General features: G+C 35.0%; 1 pseudogene; it reads left to right on the top strand.

The window, feature by feature from the left end:
* Nucleotides 1-24628, top strand: part of LOC143401906 (chromobox protein homolog 1 pseudogene) — a 140298-nt pseudogene extending 115670 nt beyond the window's left edge.
* Nucleotides 24629-25102: the final 474 nt, after the last annotated feature.

The raw sequence follows: 25102 nt of genomic DNA, 5'->3' as shown, positions 1-25102 counted from the left end.
ATTAGTATATATATATATATATATGTTTGTGTTTTCCTGTCATTTTTATTTTTGCTATATTTATTAGTGTATTAATTCTCATTTAATAGATTACTCTTATATTGTTCTTCCTCTATTTGGGAGCTTTAGAAGTTTTTGAGTTCTGTGTGTGACTTTTCTCTGATTCTTTATAGTGCTGTCTTAATGGTCATAAATTCTTTTAGTTTATATTTGTCATAAAAAGTTTTTATTTCTTCCTTGAATTTGAAACTGAGCTTTGCTGTGTGTAGTAGACATGGCTGGCAGTTGCTTTCTTTCAGAGTTTGGAATATCTCATTTCAGTCCCTCCTTGATTTTAGAGTCTAAATTGAGAAATCAGATGTTTGCCTTATTGGCTTGTCTCAAAATGTGACCTTATGTTTCTCTCTTGCGTCTTTTAATATTCATATTTTCTATGTTAGGCATTTTGATTGTGATATGTCTTGGAGAACTTCTCGTTTAATTAGGTCTATTTAGGTTCCTGTATGCATCCTTTGTGTGAATGTTTATCTTGTTTCAGATATAGAAGAAGTTTTCTGTAACTATCTAATTGAAAATATTCTTAATGGCTTTAGCTTGTGTCTCCATATTCTCTTCTATTCAAATGATTCTCAAGGCAGATGTCTTCATGTTGCCTAGAGTTCTTGTATATTCTAATTATGGTCTATATTTTTTTCCATTTGATGCATTCTGTGTACTCAACTGTGTACCCATTTTCAAGGCTGAAGTTCTGTTTTTAAGGTTAAAGTTCTATTTTCTGTGCAATCTAAACTGTTTTGCTTTCAAGTGAATTTCTAATTGGATTTGTGTGTCTTTCATTCTAAGGGTTCTGATGTGTTTCTTTTCAGTGTTTATATTTCTTTATCAAAGGGGTCTTTCATCTCCTGTATTTTCTCTCTTAATTCTTATAAGAGCTATTGCAGAGATGCTCACTGTGGTCATGCAAGTGCATCTGCACTTCAGAGCAGATAAGCAGATTGCACAGTTCATCAGCACTCCCTAGTATATCCTACCAAATACTGAGAGTTATTACATATGCTGGCATACGTAATGAATCATAAAAATTGATTTTTATACTCTTTCTCTAGGACTTCATCCATTTCAATATCAGTGGAATCCTTTATTGAGGAATTGTGAATTTTGGGGGAAAATTTATTGGCCTATTTTCTCATGTCTTCAGAGGTCAATTGTCAAGTTCAAGGGGATGAATTCCCTTCTTTTTTATTCATATCCCTTTGTGTGTAATTATCTTACTTGTTCTGGAATTTTTTTTAAATACATGAATAGATGTCAAGGAGTGGGACCTGAGGTTCCTCTCTGATTATTCCTTCTTTGATCATTGTTGGGTTTGAAATTTTTATCTCCTCAATTCTTTGAGTTGGAGTAATGTCAAAGCTCAGGTGGGATACATTGTGTGTGAGGTGAGATTCACTATTGCTTGGCTGAGATGGGAGTATTTCTCAGCAACAGGGTCTCTACTCTGTGGTACTGAAGTATCTCAATCTCTTTCCAGGCCCTCTTAGAGGGAGAGGGTGCCAGGAATGCCACTAATGTATCAACTCTAAAGAAGAAGGAATAATAAAGTCAAATGAAAGTAATGAAAAAAAGAAGACAAGGAGTGGGGGATCATGTCACTGGGGGAAAATAGTGAAGAAGAGTAGATAGGAAGTTTCAGAACCTAAGTATGAATTAACCAGCAAATATAAGTTTGAAACAACTCAAACCCTTATAATAACTGTACCTCACCCAGACCTAATCTAGGCTAGATAATTAACACATGCAGGAGAGAGCTATACATGTGTAAGTAAAGTTATATGAACATATATGTATGCATATTTCAAATCTATCCACACAGTGTGAGCAAACACAACCACCCATGCACACTCAAAAAAAAAAGCAAAATCATGCATAATGAGAGAAAAAAGTGAAGAATAATACAATTTGATAAAATGTTTGAAAAATGTTAAAACTCAATAAAGTAAAAAGATGGAAATAAGAAAAAAGGAGGAAAAGAAAACAATCTTAATGAGAGATAGAGGTCTTGTTTCAATTTGGTGAAGAAATCTGCTGGAAGAGATGGATTTTTAGTCTTTATTCTTGGCTCTGTATTTTTGACCACTGTCCTTGCATTTCTCACCTAGCTGCCAGCATCAGTATTTGGTGGGACTCACTGGGGAGTGCTGATGAATTGTATAATCTGTTTATCTGCTCTGGTGTGCAGATGCACTGCATGTCCACAGTGAGCATTTCTGCAATAGCTCAGCACCAGCTACTCTGGAATTTTTTTTTCCCCTTGTGATCTGGAGGCTGATTGTTTCAATCTCTCTGGTTCAGGCACTCTCTGGGAATTCTTTCGTTGGCTATTGGCAACTTCCTTTATGAGTTCCCAGTCCAGCATCTCACCCTTTGTGTGCTCACAGTTACCTGAGCAGCAAAGAGACAGCTTCAGCTCCTTGGAATGTTTTCCCCAAGGGCCAGTAAGTTCCAAGCTGGCAGAGTACTGCATGGAGGGTTTTCCAAGCCACACCCATGAGGGTGCACTGCCTCTGGAATGCTTTCACCTCAGTGGACTGCTTTTAATTTGTTTTTGTAAGACTACCCTACCAACTCTGTGTCCACTAGAATCACACCTTCCTGTCTAGACCAAAGGTTTTCCTACATCATTTTTTTTTTTTTATTTTTAAAATTTCTTCATCCATTGGCCACGCGTCCCTTGTCTGCAGGTGGCTGATGCTGGGGCATCTCTACGGTACAGTTTTTAATGCTCAAGTTACTGACTTTCTGTAACTATGATTTTTTTTCTTTATCATTTCAGTATTATGTTTTAGCGAGGTTCCTTTGTTACTCATCTTGCTGAAGAGCAGCTTTCCCACCTTTTAAATTTGGTGCTGAGAAACTTCTGGGCCCTGCTTCCTTTCTTTACCCACCATCTTCCCGTTATATCTTTGATGATTGCAATTTTTCAATAGTAGAGCACCTTCCTAACATATGAGAAATCTTGGGTTTGATCCTCAGACCACAGAAAAGAAAAGAAAAAAAAAAGTGAAATTCTTAATGAACATGCTATTTATCAATATATCTGCCCTTCTTTGAGGCTCAAAATTATAAACTACAACCCAATTGATATATAAATCATCATTCTGTAGACATATTCTAATAATAACTGTAATTTAAATATCCTTTTTAAATGCTGTGTGACCTAGCCTATACAATTTGATGATATGGGTATTGATCAAAATCTATACAAGAAAAAACAAAGCTTTGTTCATTTGCCTGTGTCTGGGGTATAAATTGTTAGGGAGATAGAAACTATTGCTATATATACTTATGTATTTTGAACAGTTTAGTAAAATATTGTTACTATTCCTTGCCCCTTTATTAAAGTTCTTTGGTGTTGAAAACTAAATTCCTGTATAATTAGTTGATTAAAGTACATTGAAAAATATATAATAGAAATTCTAATAATGCAGCTCCAGTGTAAGTAAGGGTACCTACATACCATTTCTATAATCTAGGCATTAAAAATTTGTGCTGAATCTTAGAAAGTAAAGCATAACATAAAATACAGAGAGATTTCTCTATTTATGATGGGATTTGGATTTTCGAAGTAGACTTCAAACTATGCCTATAGCACTTCCATACAGTAACTTCATCAGATGAGACTTACTCTAAATGGAAATATGGAATTTCTTTATTTTTATTCTCTGTCAAGGTCAAAGACGACTATGGCCCCCAAACAGAAAGGCAGGAATATGGAAGGCAGAGAGATTCACATATATAACAGACAGAGTCCCAGGACCCTTAGGAATATATTCACAAGATAAGATAAAAATTTTTTTAGAGAGGAAAACTTGCCTATATATAGTTCTTATATCCTTTTGTTTCTTTGATGACCAAATTTTACAAAAAGTGAACCATTCTCATAATAGTGAACTTAGTCTTCTATGTGGATCTAATTGGCACTGTCTCTATCCATTTATCCTGAAATATTTCTTCATATATTTTGGTGAATTTATTCATGATAGGAACGTGTCAATGCAACTTTAAAAAACTTTGCAAGCATAGACTGTATCATTTCCTCTTATACTTTAATTTTCTTAAAATTTTCAACAAAAGTTCAGCTAAAGACTTAACTCTTCTGCAAGAAACTTGCTCTTGATTCACTAAAGAATCAGATTTGGAGCCCTGGAGTGTGATTGCTTCCCTGCAGTTAGCAAAATGTGTGAAGTTATCTCAAACATTATCTAATGAAGTGCTTCCATTCAGCAGAGACTCTGTCATGAGAACAGAAATACAGACTATGAAATACAAATGCAGACTTGAGAATGGTGACCATTCTAAGGCAATATGAGTATCACTCACAAGGAGAACTAAGAATGAAAATATCTTTTATTATATTTAACCAACAGAACAAAGTTTTAAAAACTCATGAAAGTTAAAAAAAAAACACAAATGACTGTTAGTGGCTTTCTATTACTATAACAAATACCTGAAATAAATCATGTAGAAAAAAAAAAGATATATTCTGGCCCACAATTGTGGAGGCTTCAGTTATGACCCATTGGCTCCATTGTCTTGGGCCTTTGGTGGAACATTATGATGGGACTATGTGGAGGAGGAGAACCATTCACCTCATGACTGAGAAGAGAGAAAAATGGGAGGGGCTGGTTCCCCAAATCACCTTAAAAGGCACATTCCCAATGACCATAAGACCTCCCACTAGCTGCCCCTCCTAGTTTCCACTACTCAAAGCATCAAGCTGTGGACCAATTCTTCAATATAAAGAACTTTGGAGAATATTCCAGATCCAAACTATTGCCATGACTTAGCACACCAGTGAAAGCATCCATGACTGTGAAAGACTCCACTGGGATGTGTGGCCATTTTCTTCACTTCCATGTAATAAAATTTAAAACTTTAATGAACTTACATTTTTCTTAGTGAACAGACAATTCTCAAAATAAAAATATTTCCTTTCTAAAGAACTCTCTGTGTGTGAATTCTTTCCTGCAGGAATCTGTTTCTTTTTGCTTCTCGACCCCTCAGTGGAATAGTCAAGGTGAAAAAGAAAAAAGGACTGAGCATGGGAGGATAAGAACACCAGGACTAGACAAGAAAGTCAACTGTGCGTCTCCCAGAGGTTGTTGGGAGAGGGCTAATAGAGGGGCAGGGGGAAGAGGTCTATGGTAGAGGTCTAAGGTAGCCAAGGGTTCTAAGTGGAGAAAATGTTTTAATTAATAGAAAATTTATCAGTTTAACAATGCACTCTAGGGCTGGGGATGTGGATCAAGCGGTAGCGCGCTCACCTGGCATGCGTGCAGCCCAGGTTCGATCCTCAGCACCACATACAAACAAAGATGTTGTGTCCGCTGAAAACTAAAAAATAAATATTAAAATTCTCTCTCTCTCTCTCTCACTCTCTCTCTCTCCTTAAAAAAACAAACAAACAATGCACTCTATGTTCTGTAATAGTAGAGGTAAGCGGTCTTAAACTACCTGCCAAACCTGACAAACCTTAGCCAAACCAATGGCAGCTATTGCAACAAATTAATCTCTGTGCTCCTTCTCAAGCCTAAGTGCCCCTTTGGAATTCTGATTTACTCACCAATGCATGTAGTTAGTGCAATTCATTCATGCTGATGTGCAAGGTGAAGAAGACCTTGGACATCACAGGAGTAGAGGACAAAGAGATCTAGATTTGCTGTCAGGCCTACCTTCAAATGTCAGGAAAATTGAGTCTCCACTATATACTAGCTATTTGGTCTTGGACAAGTTATTCAACCTCAATCTGCATCTCAAATATGGAAATAACACTACTTCAAAAATTGTAATCAATATTTGATAAAGTAACTTCAGAAAAGAAACTAGAGCATGGTGCAAACTAAAGAAATGATGAATATTATTATGGCTATTTTTTAAATAGATTCTGTTTTGGTAAACATAATATTATATGTATTATATTAATCGAGGATTTCTCTTTGGTAAATAGCCAGTCTTTAGTCACAAACACATGTTAATACATCAATTATTTCAGATGAGGAGTTGAAGAAAATGGAGGGAGTTTTTAGAAATTTTCCTCTAAGAGTTTTCCTCTAGCTGTTTTTTTTTTTTTCAGATCCACCCATTTGTTGAAGTATAGTCTGTGGTATCAATAATAAATTTCATCAGCTAAATAAATATACTTGCTTAGGGAAAATGGCCATTCCCTCACTCATTCAATCATTCATCTAACATATATATGTGTCAACATTTCCTATACCTAAGCTGATCTGTACCTAAGTATACAAAATTGATGATGTAGCCCTGCCTGGGACTCAGAGAATTCACTGGTATCCACGGAATATTTGTCAAAAACACATAGTTATGATAATAGCTTTATTGAAAAGGCAAAAATTTCAAAAATAAAATTTCAAAAAATTTCAAAAATGAAATTCACAAATGAAGTACTTCATAAGTATTGCTTATTGATGTAATATTACATTGCTATTATAAATGTATCTCTAAAATATGTTATGAAATAATACTGTTAAGAAAAACAAGAAATATAACAACTGAATATTTACATGTAAAGAATGATATTTCTAGACATGCAGGTATCAATTGCAAGACAGAGAGAGAGAGAGAGAGAGACTTCAAAATATTGCCATTTTATGAGACACAGGATCTTTTATTTCAGTTCTGCATATAAATGGTACAACAAAAGGAAAATTATAGAACCTTTATATGTATGATGAACAAAACGTATTTTTAAAAATACTGGCCGGGCTGGGGATGTGGCTCAAGCGGTAGCGCGCTCGCCTGGCATGCGTGCGGCCCGGGTTCGATCCTCAGCACCACATACAGACAAAGATGTTATGTCCGCCAAATACTAAAAAATAAATATTAAAATTCTCTCTCCCTCTCTCTCCTCTCTCTCACTCTTTCTTTAAAAAAAAAAATACTGGCCATCTAAATTCAACAGATTGTAACATAGGGTTATAATACATTGTAATCAAGTATTGTTTATCCCAAAAATGCAAGAATGATTTGATATGAGAAAATATATTCATATAATTGGCCACAGATAAATGTTGCAACTTATGATTACTTTAACAGGTGAAGAAAACATCTCATATAAACCAAGATAGAGTATAACAGGGTAATTTCCACAATCTAATAAAGTTCTAACCCAAAAAACAGGCAGCAAACATTTTACTTAGAAAAACATTTTAGATACAGTCTTTTGTTAAATTAAGAAGAGAACGGTCACCATTATTGCTATAATTATTTCACAATATCAATACCAAGGCACCAGAAAAATATAAGAAGAATAAACTTTGCAAATGAAGACATAAAATGTTATTGTATGTGCATTATAAAGTGTCTTTCCCTGAAAATTCAACAGGATTAATAAATTTCAGAATTAATTTCAGTATGTTTCCTGGAACAAGATTGCCATATAAAAATAAGTACTGTTTCAGTACACTGGCAATAACAAAGTAGAAAATATAACCAGTGGCAAGACACAATTTGTAATAGCAGATAAAAATGAAAGTAACTAAGAATTAATAAAGATTATAATAAAAATATGGAAAAATAGCATAAAACTCTAAGAATATAAGAGAGCTTTCAAATTAACATAGAGGAAGTCAGTGTTCTTCCATAGGAAGATGAAAATTATCAATATTACAAGTGTCACAAACTATTACAGAAGTCCTAATTTATATGAATATATAAAGAAAAATAGTTAATTACAATTACATCATATTAAAAAATTTTACTACAATTGAGTACATTATGAGCAGAGTTAATAAATCAGTGATAGGTTGAGAATATACACCTTAATGTCTTAAAGTGATAAAAGAACAATATCTGAAACATATCCCAAATGCCTGAAAATCATCTAAGAATAGGGAGGCTGAATTAGGAGGACTGCAAGTTTGGGGCCAACCTCACCAACTTAGCAAGACCCTGTCTCAAAATAAAAAATTAAAAAAGGCTGCGGATGTGGCTCAATGGTTAAGTGGCCCTGGGTTTAATACCCAGTACATAAAAAATAAATAAGTAAATAATAAGTCAACAAAAATATGATGAGAAAAATTATACCAGAAGTAGTCCAAATAACAAGTTATTATATGAAGAGGTATTCAAATTCATTAATAACTAAATATATAAAACTAAAATAAAGAGTCAACCATTTATAGTGAAATGTTTGGCAAAACTTAAAGTACTAGATATTGTCAAGTATTTAGAAATGAGATGATGTAAAAGCAGTCTTCTTCCTCTTGTTTTCACTGAGAATATTCTGATAGTTATTTATGTTAAAATTATATATATTCTAGGATCCAATAATTTAACTGCTGAAATGTTTCAATTATTTATATTCCACACAACAGAAATTGTCTTAAATCCAAACTGAGATTAACATAGGAATCCACAAATAAAATGTAGAGGAAACACACCAAGGATACTGTAGAACTCTCAAAAACAATAAATTAAAAGTACAGTTATGTGCCATATAATGCATAGATCCTGCTAAATATATTAGATGATTTCATTGTTGAGTAAAGAATGCAGAGTGTGCTTACACAAACCTGGATGGTATTACCCACTGTGCACTTTGAATGAATGGGCTAGCCTATGGCTCCTAGGCTAAAAACCTGTAGAGCATGTTACTGCACTGAATACTATTGGCAACCGAAACATACTGGTAAATATTTGTGACTCTAAATATATCTAAACATACATACGGTAGAGTAAAAACACTATAGCATCTATATGGGTGTCAGTGAGTGAGTGATTAGTGAATATGAATGGACATTACTATATACTACTGTAGACTTTGTAATACTATACATTTCAGTTCCCTTAAGTTTGCAAAAAAAAAAAAAAATCTCTTTAGTAAATTAAACTTAGCTTACTGTAACATTTTTATGTAATATACTTTATTTTTTTTCTAATTTTTATTCTATTGAATACTAAGAAACAAACACAATGCATAGCCATGCAAAAATATTCTGTCTTTATATCCTTATTCTACACATTTTTTTTTAATTTTTAAAAACTTAACCTCTTTTTCTTTGACTCTTTCAGCTTTTTGGTTAAAAATTAAGATACAAACACATGTGCTAGCCTAGACCTACAGAGAATCAATATCATTAGTATCACTCTCTTCACTTCTACATCTTGTTCCACTGGAAGGTCTTGATGGGAAATGACAAGTGAGGAACTGTCATCTCCTGCATTACAAGCCTTCTGCAATACTTCCTGAAGGTTGTGTTTTATAGACACACTGAGTGCACAGTGAAATGATGATTAAAAAGTAGAGTGCAGTAAATACATAAACCAGTACCATAGTCACTTATTTCCATTTCAAATATTATGTATAGTATACATAATTGTGTGTTATACTTTTATAAGACAGCACAGTAGGTTTCTTTACACCAGCATCACCACAGACATGGGTAACATGTTGTGCTTCATCATAACAGCTGAGCTATCACTGGTCAATAAAAGATTTTTCAGCACCATTATGATATTATGGGATCATCCTTGTGTATGCATGCTGTCCATCATTCACCAAAATGTTGTTACATGGCACATGACTATGTATGCAATACAACCTGGTATATATATTTTAAAACATCATACTTAGAGAAAAAAGAAAGAGACATTTAAAAAGTGTTTTCTATGTTTTTACAATGACAATATTAAGAAAATATATAACAGATTAATGAGATCATTATGGAGGGGGAAAGGAAGAGAATGAGAGTGGGAATATGATGATGCTGTCCTATAAAATGAAGAGAATTATTAGCTCTATTCTTTGTAACTGAAAATAAATAAGACAGAAAAGATGAACCGTGCTGTATTAAAAGTAAATAATAACTACAATATACAAGGAAAGAAAACAATAATTATAGTAAAATGTGACAATTTGGGCAAAAAAAAACAGCTCTGTACTATAGAATAGATAAGAAAAACTATATAGGAGCCACATACAGCTTTGTGGTGATATAAACTATGAATTGGGTATTGAGGGTTGTGTTGGAATTCACTGGCATGAAAAGTAGAGGGAGAATATTCATTCAAGATGAAGAAAAAAGAATATTCAAATACCGAAAACAGGGAAAGAATGGCAATTTTAAAATATTTGAGATGAAACAATGCATTGGATATTTTTTCAACACAATATTATTCTCAGTTTATAATAAGGTAAAATTTTAATTTAGATTGAGTTACTTTTAATTAATCTGAAATTTTGTCCGATATATTACAAAGGAACATACATAAATTCGCATGCATTTAAGTATTTTAATTCCAGAATTAGTCCTAAACTCATTATTCTCTATAATACAGAAACAAAATTACCACTCGACAAATTTTTCACAATGAAAAGTTTTCTTTCACACCTCACATTGCCATTTCAAAGAGCAGATGCTTTCAAAGATTGAAAAATATCACCACTTATAAATCACCACTTTACACTTCATAATTCACTTTAAAAAATTCAGACCACAAAGTTTAGATCAGATAAATAGAAGCGCTCTGTATCTGTCCCTGTCTAAGAATGCTCTTCATATTTCCTGGCATGCTGGGCCACACTTTGCACTTTGGGTTCTTGCCCTTTGGAGCCAGCCTCTCCTTGTGCCTGTTCTGACGCCTAAAGCAATGTGTCCATTCAGGTCTCTCCTCTGAACTTTGGTCTCAGGCATTTTCTGGGTATCTTCACCTCTGAAAGGCCTGTGAGCTTCCTAAACTCAACATGCTGACAAGTGTACTGATCACATATTACCTGTAAGCCTTTCTTAATTGCATTCTCTGTTGCAGATGATTTCAATTGGTCATGTAAGCTAAAATCCTTGGAGAAGTGCTTGACTCCTCTTTTTCTCTCACACTCCTCAATGAATAACCACATCCTGCTTGTTTCACCTGGTGACATTTTATTTATTTAGTCCTGTCAGTTGTTATCACTACCCACTTTATATCTGCATTACTGAAGAGAGAAAGACTTTTCCAGCTGCTCACTCTATTTTCTATTTTCTCCTGTAAACCTATTTTCTGGTGAATTTTCAAAGTGAGCTCATGGAAAAACAATCTCATCATATTATTCCCATAAGTTGATCTTCAGCTCTTAAGGAAGATCATTTAAGATGGCTACAAAGTCATTCAAATCTTCCACTTATTGAATAACACAGTCAACTAAAGCAATGACCATTAAAATTTTTTGTGGTATAACTCTATTCATAAATGTGTGAACATACCTTTATAAGAGTGTATGTGTGTGTGTGTATGAATACATGCATATAAACACTAATATGTTACACATATTACCGAGTATTCTCCCCAAACATAAGATAAATAAGAACATAAATAAGAGTGCCAATGACTTTTTTCTATTAGTGGCCTCATGGATCAGATTATGTAATCCTCAGGAGTTTGTGGATACACTGTATTGATCATTGGACTGAATGGTGTTAAAAGAGTCAAGGTCACAGCTTTAATAGTTCTTTCTACCACTTAATGTCTTTCAATACATAGTAACAGCCTATGCTGTTCATCTCAGTCAGGCCTGTTTAAATGGACAATTGAGTCACAGTAGTTTAAGATTTGAAAGGACTTTAACCCATTAAGTCCCAAAATTTTAACTGTGCAATTATTTCAACAAAATTGACAATTTTTAATGTGCCTGACTGAAATGAAAGGCTCAATCTGTTAAATTAAAATGTTAATTAATATTGTAACTATGTTATAATCATGTTCTTACTATATAATTATGTATTATATACCATATTTAGTTCATATATAATTACATATTATATACCATACATAGTTTTGTGACTATGTGATGAAATGGGTTAATGTGCCAACTGCTTTACTTCCAAGAAGTAGTATGGAAAAAGCAAATGTGAGGATTAGTATAAACTTATTGGCAAGGCTGTAAAACCAGATAATGCATAGTGTCTCAAAATGTAGACATCATCTTTCCATATGTGGCATAAGTCTGAGTTTTGAGCCTTTATATCTTCCTTCAGAAACTGTCCTTTCCAGCTTGCTGTTTGACTTCCTATTCTTCAACACATCTTAAGCTTGTTTCTGGTCTTAAACTTTTTCTCTTTGTGCCATGTCTCTTGCCTATACAGATCTTGGCTCTACGTTTTTAGATGAACATTAATAGATAGCTGTGATTCCCATTCTTTCCTGATAATTTCTGAATCTATGTTTTTACTTATTCTTGTCCTCTGAAATTCAGTATTGCAGGTCCAGTTCTCCTACAAAGTCACCTGGTCTTCCAAGTCAGGCCACCATTACTATAAGCTACCATAGACTGAGTACCTTAAACAACTGAAATTTATTGTCGCGCAAGCCTGGAGATTAGAAATCCAACATCAAGGTACCAAAATGGTTTGATTCTGGTTATGTCTCTGTTCTTGGCTTGCAGTTGGGTGCCTTCTCTCTGAGTCATCACATGGTAGGAAAAGGTAGACAGCAGGCTGTCTGGTGTCTCTTCTTAATATGGCACTAATCCCATCATGAGGTTCCCACCATGTGACTTCATGGGAACATAATATTCCCCCAAGGTCCCACCTCCATATACCATCATATTTCGTGTTAGAGACTCACTATAAATTTAGAGATGGGGACACCATTCATTAACAAATGCGTCTACCCTGTCATCCCTGAACTCATCTCACATTCAAAATGCATTATTTTTTTCCTGTGACTCCTTAGAGTCTTTGCCTGTTTCAGAAATAATGTTAATATCTGAAGTCCAAAGTGTCACCTGAATATCATTTTAATCAGACCAGGCAAGACTTGAGGACTGATTCATTCATCTTGAGGCATAATTTCCTTGCTGTAAAACAGACAAGTTATTCTGGCTTTCAAACTCATGCTAAGACAGACATAGCATAGACATTCCTATTCCCAAAGGGATAAATTGGAAGAAAGAAAATGATGACTAGTTTCAGGAAAATCTAAAACCTCGGAAAGCAAATTTCATTAAATCTGAAGGCTCAAAAATAATCCTCTTTGGCTCAATCTCCTGACTCCCAAGCCCATGAAGAAGCAGCGGCAGTCTGTTGAAACTGATGTAGTGGCCCTGACATCTGAATCCCCTTCAGAGTCTTTTTTTCTTCTTCTTATAGGACAGCATACTTGATTAGACAAAGGGGAATAAAGAGAAGCGAGGGGGAATGAGAATAGGAAAGACAGTAGAATGAATTGGACTTGACTTTCCTATGTTCATAGATGAATATGTGACCAATGTTAGTCCACATCATGTACAACCACAAGAATGGGAAGTTACATTACACTCCATGTATGTATAATATGTCAAAATATAGTCTACTGTTTTATATATATATATATATATATATATATATATATATATATATATATATATATAACAAATTAAAAATTCTTAAGAAGAACAGCAAACTTGTAACCAAATAGCTCTATCATCCTGTCAAATCTAAGCAGTATGATAGCCATCCTTCATTTTGTACCATCTCTATCACCTTCAATTAAAACTGCCAATGTTGTTACATATGTAATCTCACAAAGTCTCTAGCAAGTGATAATTCCATAATTTTTTTCCAAACATGTTTTCTAACTTTTGGGGATATGGATAGGCAGAAAATTTGTAAATCTTTAAGTCTGGTGCCTTCCTGCTTAACAAATTATTTTTTCAGTTTGTCTCTTTCTCTCTTACCACATTTTACCATAAGGAGTCAGGAGTAACAGAGCTGCTTCTTCAATACTCGCTTATAAATCTCCTCAGTGAAGTATCCATTTTCATCACAAGTTCTACCTTCCATAAAAAACTAAAACACATTTCAGTCAAGTTCTTTGCCACTTTATTGAAAGGTTAACTTTCCCTACATGTTCTAGTAATATTTTCATTTTAATCCAAGATTAACAAAAATTGTTCTTGACATCCTTTATATCCTTCACATCCATATTTCTTGTATGTACTGTAAACTTTTCCAGCCTGTACCCATTACCTAGTTCCAAAGCCAATACCATGTGTTTAGATCATTGTTGTACTACACTCTACATCTTGGTAGCAGAGTATGCATTAGGGCAGAGACACAGACCCAATAAGAATTGGGTAGATGATATATGATAGAGATATAGATAGATAGATAGATAGATAGATAGATAGATAGATAGATAGGTAGATATCCCTAGATACATAGATAGATAGAGATATGAAGACCCCATATCCTTCAATAAAGGCAATATCTTTGGCATCCCTATCTTTAAATCTACCTATGTCTGTTTAGAGAGAAAGAGACAGACTGCTTTAGTATATGAAATTATCACATATGATTTGGAAAGCTGAGCTATCCAATGATCTGTAATCAGAAAACTAAAAACCCAAGAAAGCCAATGTACAGACCTAGCCTAGTTCAAAACCCAGGAAGACCAATATTTTAGCTCAAAAATTAAGGAAGAGGATGTTCTTACCAAATCTTTTCGTTATAGTCCTTGTTTTTTTTCTAATTGATTGGATGAGATCCACTCATATTAGGGAGGACAATCTACTTTACTCAGTCTATCTATTCAAATATCATCCCAAAACATCACCAAAATACCCAGAATAATATTTGAGCAAATTTCAGGACATCCTATGGTCCAGTCAAGATAACACATGAAATTAATTACCACACACCAATTTGTCCAAAGAGGACAGGAAAAATCTGGGCACTCGAAGATGATAGTCCCTATTGAAGTCTGATAAGAAAATCAAGTGCATGAATATCATGCATGCTTCACAGTTCACTTAGGATTACAGTGATATTTTTCACTCAGCTTTTTAATACTGGCCATCTGTTTCAGTTCTGGTTATTCACTATTGTCACTCTCAGCCTCATCCCTCAGAAGTTCATATTTGACTTTTCCCTTCTTAGGGACCCATGGAAAGCCTGTGGTTCTCATCCAGCTTGGTCCATGTTGACTCTTCCTTGTCAGAACCTCTGCCTGTTATCCACTGGTTGCCGGTGACCATGTATAATGTCATCATGTGTAAGTACACTCTTTTTGGTCATTTGTGTCCTCCCAAAATGCATATTTGAAATCCTACCCCCAGGATGACAGCTTTAGTTGTTGGTATTTGGGGGATGATTTGATGATGAGGTCTCCACCTTCATGAATGGAGCTAGTGCCCCCATAAAAAAAGACCTGAGGGAACTGCTCTATGAGCCAGAATGTGGACCCTCACTGAATCTGCTGGTTTCTTGATCTTGCACTTCTTAGTCTCCACGTTGGTAAGAAATAAATTTCTGTTGTTTATAAGCTACTTACTGTATATTTTGTTATAGCAACCATAATAGAACAAAGCACCTGTCTGCTTAAAGTGCAGTTAAAGAGTACTGCATTAATAAAAGAGATGGCTATTTTATATATCTTCCCAACATTATACAGCATCCATATATTTATGCATTTCCCCATAACTATATTAAAGTATTGTTTGTGTTCTAGGATATGCAGATTTAGATGCATTGATTTTACTTCCTAAGGAATTTTTTTTTTATGGTGTAGATTATTTGCTGCCATTTCCAACATTACTTTAATTCAGTTCTTTAATATCATCGGACCCTCTCCAAAGCACCACCTCAGTTGGGTCATTATTTCAACATCTCATTCTCAGTTTTGAGTGATGAAAAAATCAGTTTTATCAAAGTACTGAGAATTAATCAGACTCCCTGGTGTAGATTCAAGCCAACCAAGCTCAATGGACTGATAGGTAAAATTGGAATTAATTTATTTTATTTTTATTTATTTTTTTATTTTTTGGTGTGGTGCTGGGGATTAAACCCAGGGCTTTTTCATGTGAGGCAAGAGTTCTAGTACTGAGCTACACCCCTTTGACCCTGGAATTCACTAATTTATAATAAAATATTTCTAGTATACTGAATGTCTGCATTTATTCGTTAGTAAATTTTCTCTCTGTGGAAAAGCTACATGGATAGTCAAATTAAATCTGAAGATTGCTTGATGATTGTAATATCAGAACAACAGGAAACAGACAATTCAGCAGTGTCCTTGGCAAAGATAATTAGGAACTTTCTCTTCTGCTCTGGTGTTGTATCTACCACAGAGGGCCAGACTTGTATATTTGAGAGAGTGTTTGTCACATGAATAATAGGATGGCACAATGACCAATTCAGCCTCTCAGAAATGTGTTTTGTTATTTTACATAGTGCATATCCTCCTTTGCTCAGATTTTTTAAAGTTACTGGAATAAGTTAGACTACAATATTTTTGAGTTAGTTGAATGAATTTCTTTATATCATAACCTCTCTCTTCTAAAGTGATGTATCAGTATAAATGAAAGGATGGAACATTTTAAAAGACAGTGGTGGGAATCTAGTGAAACAAAAATTTCTGCTTCCTTCTTGTTTTGCAGATGGTGTTATTTATTTATAATTTAGTTTGTTTTTATTTCCAGATTTATCTTAATTAACTGGATAGTTTTGGTTTATGTTCTGTAGCAACACATTATTCTTGATTAACCCTTAAAGGAAAGCAAATATGCTTTGAAACTAAATGAACAGAATTATATTTACAGGACAGGGAATTATCTACTAATATTAAGGCTTCCTGATAAAATTTGATCATGAATCCATCTAGAAAGAATCTAACCCTAAGAATAACAAAGATTAGTCAACAGAGTGAAGCCTTCACGCAAGATAAGTTCCTCCATTGTAATAAAAGTAGAGAAACTTACTTGGGGAGAGTTATTTAAAATGTTTAATTTTGTATAATTTTACTAAATAAAGTAGAACTCTCTGGAGAAAATACAAAAGGATCATCAGACCTAGAAGGTACAGGGAATTTGTATTTCAATTAACCTATGTATACAAAAATTCAACCATAATAGATACTTTTTTTGAACATAACAAGGAACTTGAACATAGAAAGAGAATGTGTCATATTATCAATAGAAATCATTTTGCTCCTGACACACAAAGTAATATTTTAAAGAAAGTTAAAAAAATACATTGTTTGAACAAGACATTAATTTTTAGTCACCTTAATATCTCCATATACCCTCTTCTGATCCTTACTTTGGCTTAGGTCATGTTCATTAAAAATATAAAGAATAAAGTTAAGGCTTTTAGATGATGCACTAACAGGAAATTGTGGGAGAACTTTTCTTTTCAAACACTTAAAGGAATTCCACAAGCCCCTCAGACAACAGGTAATGAACAATATTCAAAGTCCTCAAACCATTTCCTGTTCTCTAAATTACATTTCAGATGCTCATTGTCTTGATCAAAGTCAACTCTGTTCACATAATTTACTGTTGCCCAACACAGAGTCTGGAGTTCCCCTTGTCACTGTGTTATGCATATTCTAGATCACCTGTCAACCATCTTTCCTGCCTTCTTGACTTGCTAACACAATGTTGTTAGAGCAGCTAGCTGCACTGTAATGAGCACTTTGCCTCTACTATGACAACTCCTGATATTCTGCATTCCTGCTGACTTTTGAGCTTCCTTGAATCTGGAGTCCCCTATTATCACTCCTGATTGGGCTGCTAAAATAATTAACTATTGTAGTACTGGCATTTGCATTGCTATTGCAATCCTTCAGTAAGTGGAAGTTTGATAAGGTGTGCAGTTTACAACTGCTGTCTCCTAAACTGATGCAAATTTTCTTTCCATTCACATCACTACTGCCCACCATGTGAAAATGCCTTTAGGTCTCTAGCCAAATCTTAGATATTCTGAATAAAGAAACATAATTCATTCAACACCAACATCTACATTTTCCCTGTTTTACCATTAACTCCGTGTCCTAGTTAGCTTTCATTTCTGTTACAAATTCCTTGAACAATATGGCTTAACAAACATTTACTTCTCACAATTTTGCAGGCTGTAAAGTACAAGATTAAGGTGCAAGACCATTTGAAGAGTTTACTCTTTCCTGTTTGCAGATGGCTACCTTCTTGTGTACCTTCAAATGTCTGAAAGAAATCATCTCTCTCTCTTTTTTTTTTTTTTTTTTTTGTATAAGGACACTAATTTCACTCATGAGGTCTCCACTTTCATGACTTAATTACCTCCCAAAGTACCCATCCCCAAATACTTACTATTGGAGCTATTGGAGGTAGGAATTCAACATGGGAACTTCAGAGGAGTGGGGGACAACCATTCTGTTTAAAGCCCTACTCATCAGAACAAAAGGCAATGACAGTAAACATTTCTTATCAGGGGAGAAGTCACCCTTCCATAGCAGCTGTTAATAATGCAACAGCTCCAACAAAATAATCATAACCTACTGTAGTTGGTACCTTCATGAAGGTTTAAGTACTTAGAGTGAATGCTTATAGGCATTTGTAACATGAATACTCATGATGAAGTTTTAAGATGAGAGTTAAATGGGTTATGAAATATTTCAGGAACATGGTATATAATGAATGAAGGATTCAATAGAATACATGCATGAGCATGCTATCATGGAAAAATGGCACCTTGAAAAGCAGCTTTCCTTGATTTCAGCAGCTTCAAGTGCAAATCCATTGGCCTTTGATCTTGGTGTTCAAGAATACAGAAATAATTATCATCTCCAATATGGAAAAGTTGGAGTACATACATCATAAGAGGCAACTGGCACGTAATTAAGCAGATAACTAATCAGACAGTATGTGTTTTGTTAATTGTCTGGATGGGATTATGTGATGTGTTTACATCTAGGTGAAATCTACATTTTCTCCTTCACCTGCTAGTCACTGCCTCATACAGACTGGAATAATTATAGTGTCCAAACTATAGCTGGATGTAAATTCAGTTTATGCTACATTCCTTATGCACTACCATGTACTATTTTAGACTGAAAACCCACAGCAATGCAGTTACTACTTCAATTTATTTTATTGATATCTGCTTAATTCTCCTTGAAACATTCAGAAGTAGTAACATGTTTGTGTAAACGTTTCTATCCTCAATTTATTAATAATACTTGCATATTAAAATATTTTTCAAAGAGAAGTTAATGATAATTATAGAGAAAGACATTTCACCTTCCATTATGTTTTTTCTTTTTTTGTTTTTTAGCACAAAGTATAAATTTATGTAAAAGTATGTGGCCCCAATTAACGAGGATGATCAAAAATAAGCACCACAGAAAAAGTGAAAATAAAAATTACAATTGACAAGATCAGAACTTTTTATGGCAACATGATGGTCCTAGGGTTTTTGTAGCCCAGAAGAAGGAATCCACCCTTTTGCTGGCAATAGCTCCTATGCTCCAACGGAAAATGTGGTTGCCAGGAGCTAACAGGATTCTCACCTGCCCTTCTCTGGCTCAGCCCAGTTTTCCCTGAAACCTTTGCAATGGGTTCAGTTATTGAAAGACTCTGGGTCTGCTACTCAGAAATGCTGGCATAGTATCCTCCACCTGGCAGAGGGTTTGTGTGACTGGAATCTTCTCTATGCTCAGGGCTAAGTGCATTGAGCCTGGGATGTCTTTTATTCCTTAAAGAAAGAGGTAACATCATTATTCTGTTATTTTCTCTTAATTCCTCTTACTGTCATTTTTCAGTTATTCAATTCTTCATCTCTAATTCCATAGTTGTAAGATGAACAGAAAAAAATAAATATAATAAATATAATATTTACCTGGTGTAATTCAGCTTATTAGAACACACTTTTTCTTAAACAGTAAGATGCTGGGCTCAATTTTAGTTTATTCTTTGTCTTCAGAAACATAACCACGCAGACTTCATACAGTGATAAGAACAAGGGGAAAATGATATGACTAATGGATAAGATTCTTAACACTTCCAATTTCCTTTCACTGTCTCCCTTCTTTTCTCTCTGCACTAGCTATCTGAGTACATGAGTTGCTGTATTTAATAATCACAGTTTGGAGAAAATGGTGGTTGTGACATCATTTTTTAAAAACCTTGAACACATGAGTCATTTAAAAAATGAAAGGATAATTTGGGTGGTAGGAATACAAGCAGCTTGGAGATAGAGGAAAACTAAACCAAACTGGCAAGGTGAAGCACCATTTACATCATTGACAAGATCATTTTGACTTTCCAAACTGGAATCTATATAGATTAGCCCTGTTTTAATTCATTCAAAAATTAATGTTGACTTGGGCACACCTAAAACAACCCACAAAGGATCAGTAATGACTGGACATGGGCCACATTAAGAAATTCTATTTACAGGAATGCATTCAGTTCTTGATATTGCTAGACAACAATTAATTTAATAGACAACTAAATTTATTCTGCACTACTACCCACCAGTCAGTATGATAAAGTTTTCAGTTGGTATACTCCATTCCAGAACTAATGATAAAAAAGAAAGAAAATCCCCAAACATACAATTACAGAAATATTAGAAAAATATGTTCCTCCATGACTTTCCATGTACTGTACCTTATTTTTTATTATAAATCCTAAAAGTAACTCAGTTTTCATAGGGTAGTATTTTAAAATACTAACATCCCTTATGGGGTTTAGGGGTTATAGGACCTAATTACAAATTCTCTGCCAAACTTCTGCTGAAATAACAATAAGTTGCTAAATTACTGGAAACTGAGTCACCATAAAACTTTACAAGTAACAGGAGGCAAAAAGTAAAAAATAGAAACAATGAAGAAATAAGATCATGTGGACTGTGATGTTGAGCCTACAGGCTCTTTAATAAATGGTGATTTTTGGAAGAGCTGAATTGGCAAAAAATTACACAGACTAGTACTTCTTGTACTTTTTTCTCATTAAGTTAAATATTAAATATGGTGGAAAGATTATCAGGATTTTTTTAAAAGGTTTTTTCCTATTTTGATCCAAATATGACAAATCCCTGCAGTTCTAAGCAACATTCTATAGATTCTAAATTTTAATTAGTAAGCTCACATCAGACACCTGGAAATAGAGGTAGAAGGATTCCTTTCCAGAATCCATGTATTCTTTATTACAAAGCATTAAAAAAAATTCCTTAACTAGTCCACCAGTCTTTACTGCTGTGGTTTATAGACCAAACTGGACGTTGACTTGACACCATCACAGTTTAGTCAAGTCATCAGAATCTCAATGTTGGGCATCTTAATTGAAATGCAATAGCCAGATAATTAAGCAGAAATTAATATTAGCATTTTTATCATTTCAAATAGGGTGTTATGATCATGACCCCAAACAGCTTTGCTTATTATCCATTCTCAGTATGATCCTTGGGCAAAGAGTATCAGCATCACCTTGAAAATTGTTACTAATGTAAATTCTCCTTCCCTATCCCACACCTGCCAACTCAGAAAATAATTTTAATAAAACTCCAGTGATTCTGATGCATGCTGAAGTGTGGGAGCCTGCATTATTAGAGGTGGATAATAAATTAATGACACGTATGTGAAAGATAACTGCACAGTCTCAGAAGTTTTTCAACTAACACAATGAGCAAATTGAGGACTGCATCTCAGAGATTTAGTCTGAGGTACAAATGGCAAAGAGGTAATAAGAAGATAAACTGAAGAAAGAATAAGGCAATGAAGACTAAACAAGATTACTTGTGGTAGAAGGAAGAAAGGAAATGAAATAAAAAGAGTATTGATTTTCCTTTCTTCGTGTTTATATCCTGGAAGTTATCAGCTATATGTGAACCCCTCAAGTGAAGAGCCTTTTCATGGCCCACAGACACCCTACATTGGAGACTAGAAGTGATCTTGAGATGAGACACATTTGAAAGTTTGGTTATCTGACTCTGAGACTTTGAGTGTGTTATATGGCAGAGCTAGGTAGCCTTTGGAATATGTGTTTACTATGGGTTAAGGCCTTGAAGAAATTTCCAGAAGAATTAAATGCCTCTCATTAATTGAAACACAAGTATGACCCACAGGCTTGCAAGCTAGGCCAGGTTGTATTGAGCATTATTTGTTGCAGGTAAGGTAAAAGAGTTTTTGAACAAAGGCCCTTCCTAAGAATGTTAATTGCCCATAAGTAAGCCACAAAGTTCTTGGCAAGTATGTTAAATGTTTGAGTTTATTTTTTGTTTGTTTGTTTGTTTTTGCTGCTGTGACCAAAAAACCTGAAAAGAACAACTGGAACATGTAATCAATATAAAATTATAAATAACGTATTTTAAGTCCTTATTTTACACACTAAATTTTGGAGTTGATTTTTCACTGTATCACTTCTTACCTTGAACCAGCCGCCTGAGTTAGTGGTTTCCATATGAGACATCTCAGGTCTAACTACTATTGAGTGCTGAGTATTCATCCAGTATCAACTATGTTCAATGGTAGATAGATAATAAGACAATGGTTCCTACTCTCAAGCTTCTCTTAACATTCTTAAAGAAAATGATTTTTCAGGTTTTATAAGCTATTCCCTTCAAAAAGAAATCAGGTAACAAATTGTTGTTTACTTTTTTTTTTTTTTTTTTTTGGTGAGGGATTTCCCTCTTATTAGCAAAAGAGATGATCCCTGGACAATTAATATGGTATTGATTGATAAAAATTAAATTAAATTAAATTAAAAATGAAAGAAAAAGAAAGAAAGAAAACCCAGAAGAATAAAACAAGAAAAAAAGACCACCTATGTGATAGATTTCTACTGTCTAAAGGTTAAAATGCTGCAGGTTTGAGAAAAACTTGCAGAAGAGATTATGCTACACAGTTGGTACTCGGTTAATGAAGTGTGAAGACCTCTTCAGCACAGAAAATTGAAGAAGTATTGGTGTTAAAAGCATTCCTAGAGGCCTGACCAGAGGGATTCCTGCAGTGGTTAATTGCCAGGCTCCAGAGGAGAGTGAAACAGGTAGCTCAATTGGCTGCTAGAAAGATGGGCTACTGGCTTCTTGCCTTCAGAAATAATGTAAAAATGTTGTTGTTTTTTTTTAATAGGCAATCATAAGAGAAAAGAAAAAAAAATAAATCATGCAATTTCCCTGGGAATTTTTCAGTTCAGAAAGTTATTTATTTATTTTTTTTTCCTCTTTCATACATTTGATTCATGTGAGTTATGCTTTTCCATTTTTACCCCAAATACAAATTGCAGAATCACATCAGTTATACATTCACCATGTTTACATAATGCCATATTAGTGACTGTTGTATTCTGCTGTCTTTCCTATCCCCTACAATCCCCCCTCCTCTCCCCTCCCATCTTCCCTCTCTACCCCATCTGTTGTTGTTCCATTCTCTCCCTCCCCCCCCTTTCCCGTCACAACCTCATATATGTGATTCGTATAACGATGTGGTTTTCCTTCCGTTTCCATCAGAAAGTTATTAATTCAGATATAGAAGTCAGGACCTTTAAATCTGATAATACGCTCAGAACCAGGAGAGCATTGACTTTCCACCAACCTGTTAGTGGTGGTTGTGGTCTGATATCCAATCCAGCTCCACTTACAGATAGACATGCATTATCCTTAAGAAGCTGATTTCCATTCGTGGATTTGTTAATTCAATGGGTTTGTCGAATGTCTTTTGGAAGTTAGGCACTGTGCTATGTCATGAGGGGTCACAAATAAAGATACATACAAAAGTCTGAGAATGAGATATTGGTGACTGCTTCTTTTGGGCTTTAAGGCTCAATGGTATCCTCAAAGCTATCACAGAAGTGAAGTAGGAGGTAAGTCTTGAAGCATAAAGGGAAGAACAAAACCTTGGTGGAATGAGCAATCCTGGCACAGGAAGGAGCTGCTCTTCCCAGCTTTTCTCTCCCTGCATTCCTTATCAATAGGATGACTATGCATCCTGGTTTGCCTAGGACAATCCAATTTTACCTCTATCCTAATAGGAGTATCAAACTTACCATTTCTTTGACCTCATTTGACTAGTAAATTTGTGGTCACTCAATTTGTTGGGTACCTGATGTTTTGTTGAAAGATAAACTTTTGAGAGAGTATGAGGCTCTTTTGTTCAGCTGTGGGGAGGGCAGCTGACCAGGGCCTGCAGCAGGCCACTTCAGCTAGGGGCTCCACCTTGGCCATCCTGCTTTTTGCTTTCCTGGGCACCACTCCCTCAGCTGGCCTGTTGCAATGTGAGCATGACACTGATTTCTCCTAAACTCTTGGGTGCTGCTCTGAGCAGCCTCACCCTTTATACTGGAAAGCTGGAGGGCAGTGTGTGTGTGTGTGTGTGTGTGGTGGGGGACAGTAAAGAAAGTAGAGGAGGTACTAGAAGAAGAGGAAGAAGAATATGTGGTGGAAAAAAAATTCTTGTTGTCTAGTGGGTTGTAAGGGGCATAGTGGAGGGAATCTTAAAGTGGAAGAGTTTCTCTTATGAGAACAAGCCCGTGAGAACGAGAAGAGGACCTGGACTGCCCAGACCTCATAGCTGAGTTTCTACAGTAACAGAAAACAGCCCTTGAGACAGACAAATCAGAGGGAGGCAAGCTTAAAACTGATTCTGATTCTGAGGATAAAGGAGAAGTATCTAAAAAGCCCCGGGGGTTGGAGCCTGAGCAGATTATTGGAGCACCAGACTCCAGTAGAGAGCTCGTGTTCCTGATGAAATGGAAAAACTGAAGAGGCTGACCTGGTTCTTGGCAAGAAAGCCAATGTCAGAGGCTCACATGTTGTCAAATACTTCTATAAGGAAAGGCTGACGTGGGTGGCATTCCTACTCCTTGGAGGATGGTAACAAAAAAGATGACAAGAATTAACTGTCCTGTCACCTCTGACTGTGGGGTTAAGTGGGGAGAGAAAAAGTTCTATTTGTCTTGACACCATAAAGGTGACTTGAGAAATGTCCTTTGAAGAGACAGTCTGGTTTCTGTGCCCTGCAGAAATTCAAGTACTTTTAAGCTGATCCAAGCTGTATAGTTTGCACACCCATCTCAGGGTTGAAGGCAACCCATTCTGCACTTAATATTGAGAAAATAAAGAGACTTCTATGAAGGACAAATGTTTGCAGAATTGAGTGTGTGGGAAGGGAAAAAGATAATATCGATCTTCAAATAATATCTCCACAACCCACAGCCTTCTGCATTATTTCAGCATGCATGTGTGTAGTTTCGGTATTATTTGAGGTTTGAGGGATAGGGCAGGGAAGAAGGGAGATGAATAGGATCATTTTCATTAAAATTTGGGGCCTGAGTGGGAAAATGGTGAAATAATGGAAAGAGCAAGTAATTTAT

The sequence above is a fragment of the Callospermophilus lateralis genome, chromosome 6 (assembly GCF_048772815.1).
Source record: "Callospermophilus lateralis isolate mCalLat2 chromosome 6, mCalLat2.hap1, whole genome shotgun sequence".
Taxonomy (NCBI): Eukaryota; Metazoa; Chordata; class Mammalia; order Rodentia; family Sciuridae; genus Callospermophilus; species Callospermophilus lateralis.
Note: the sequence above shows the minus strand (reverse complement) of the source record. Positions and strands in the feature narration are given on the sequence as shown.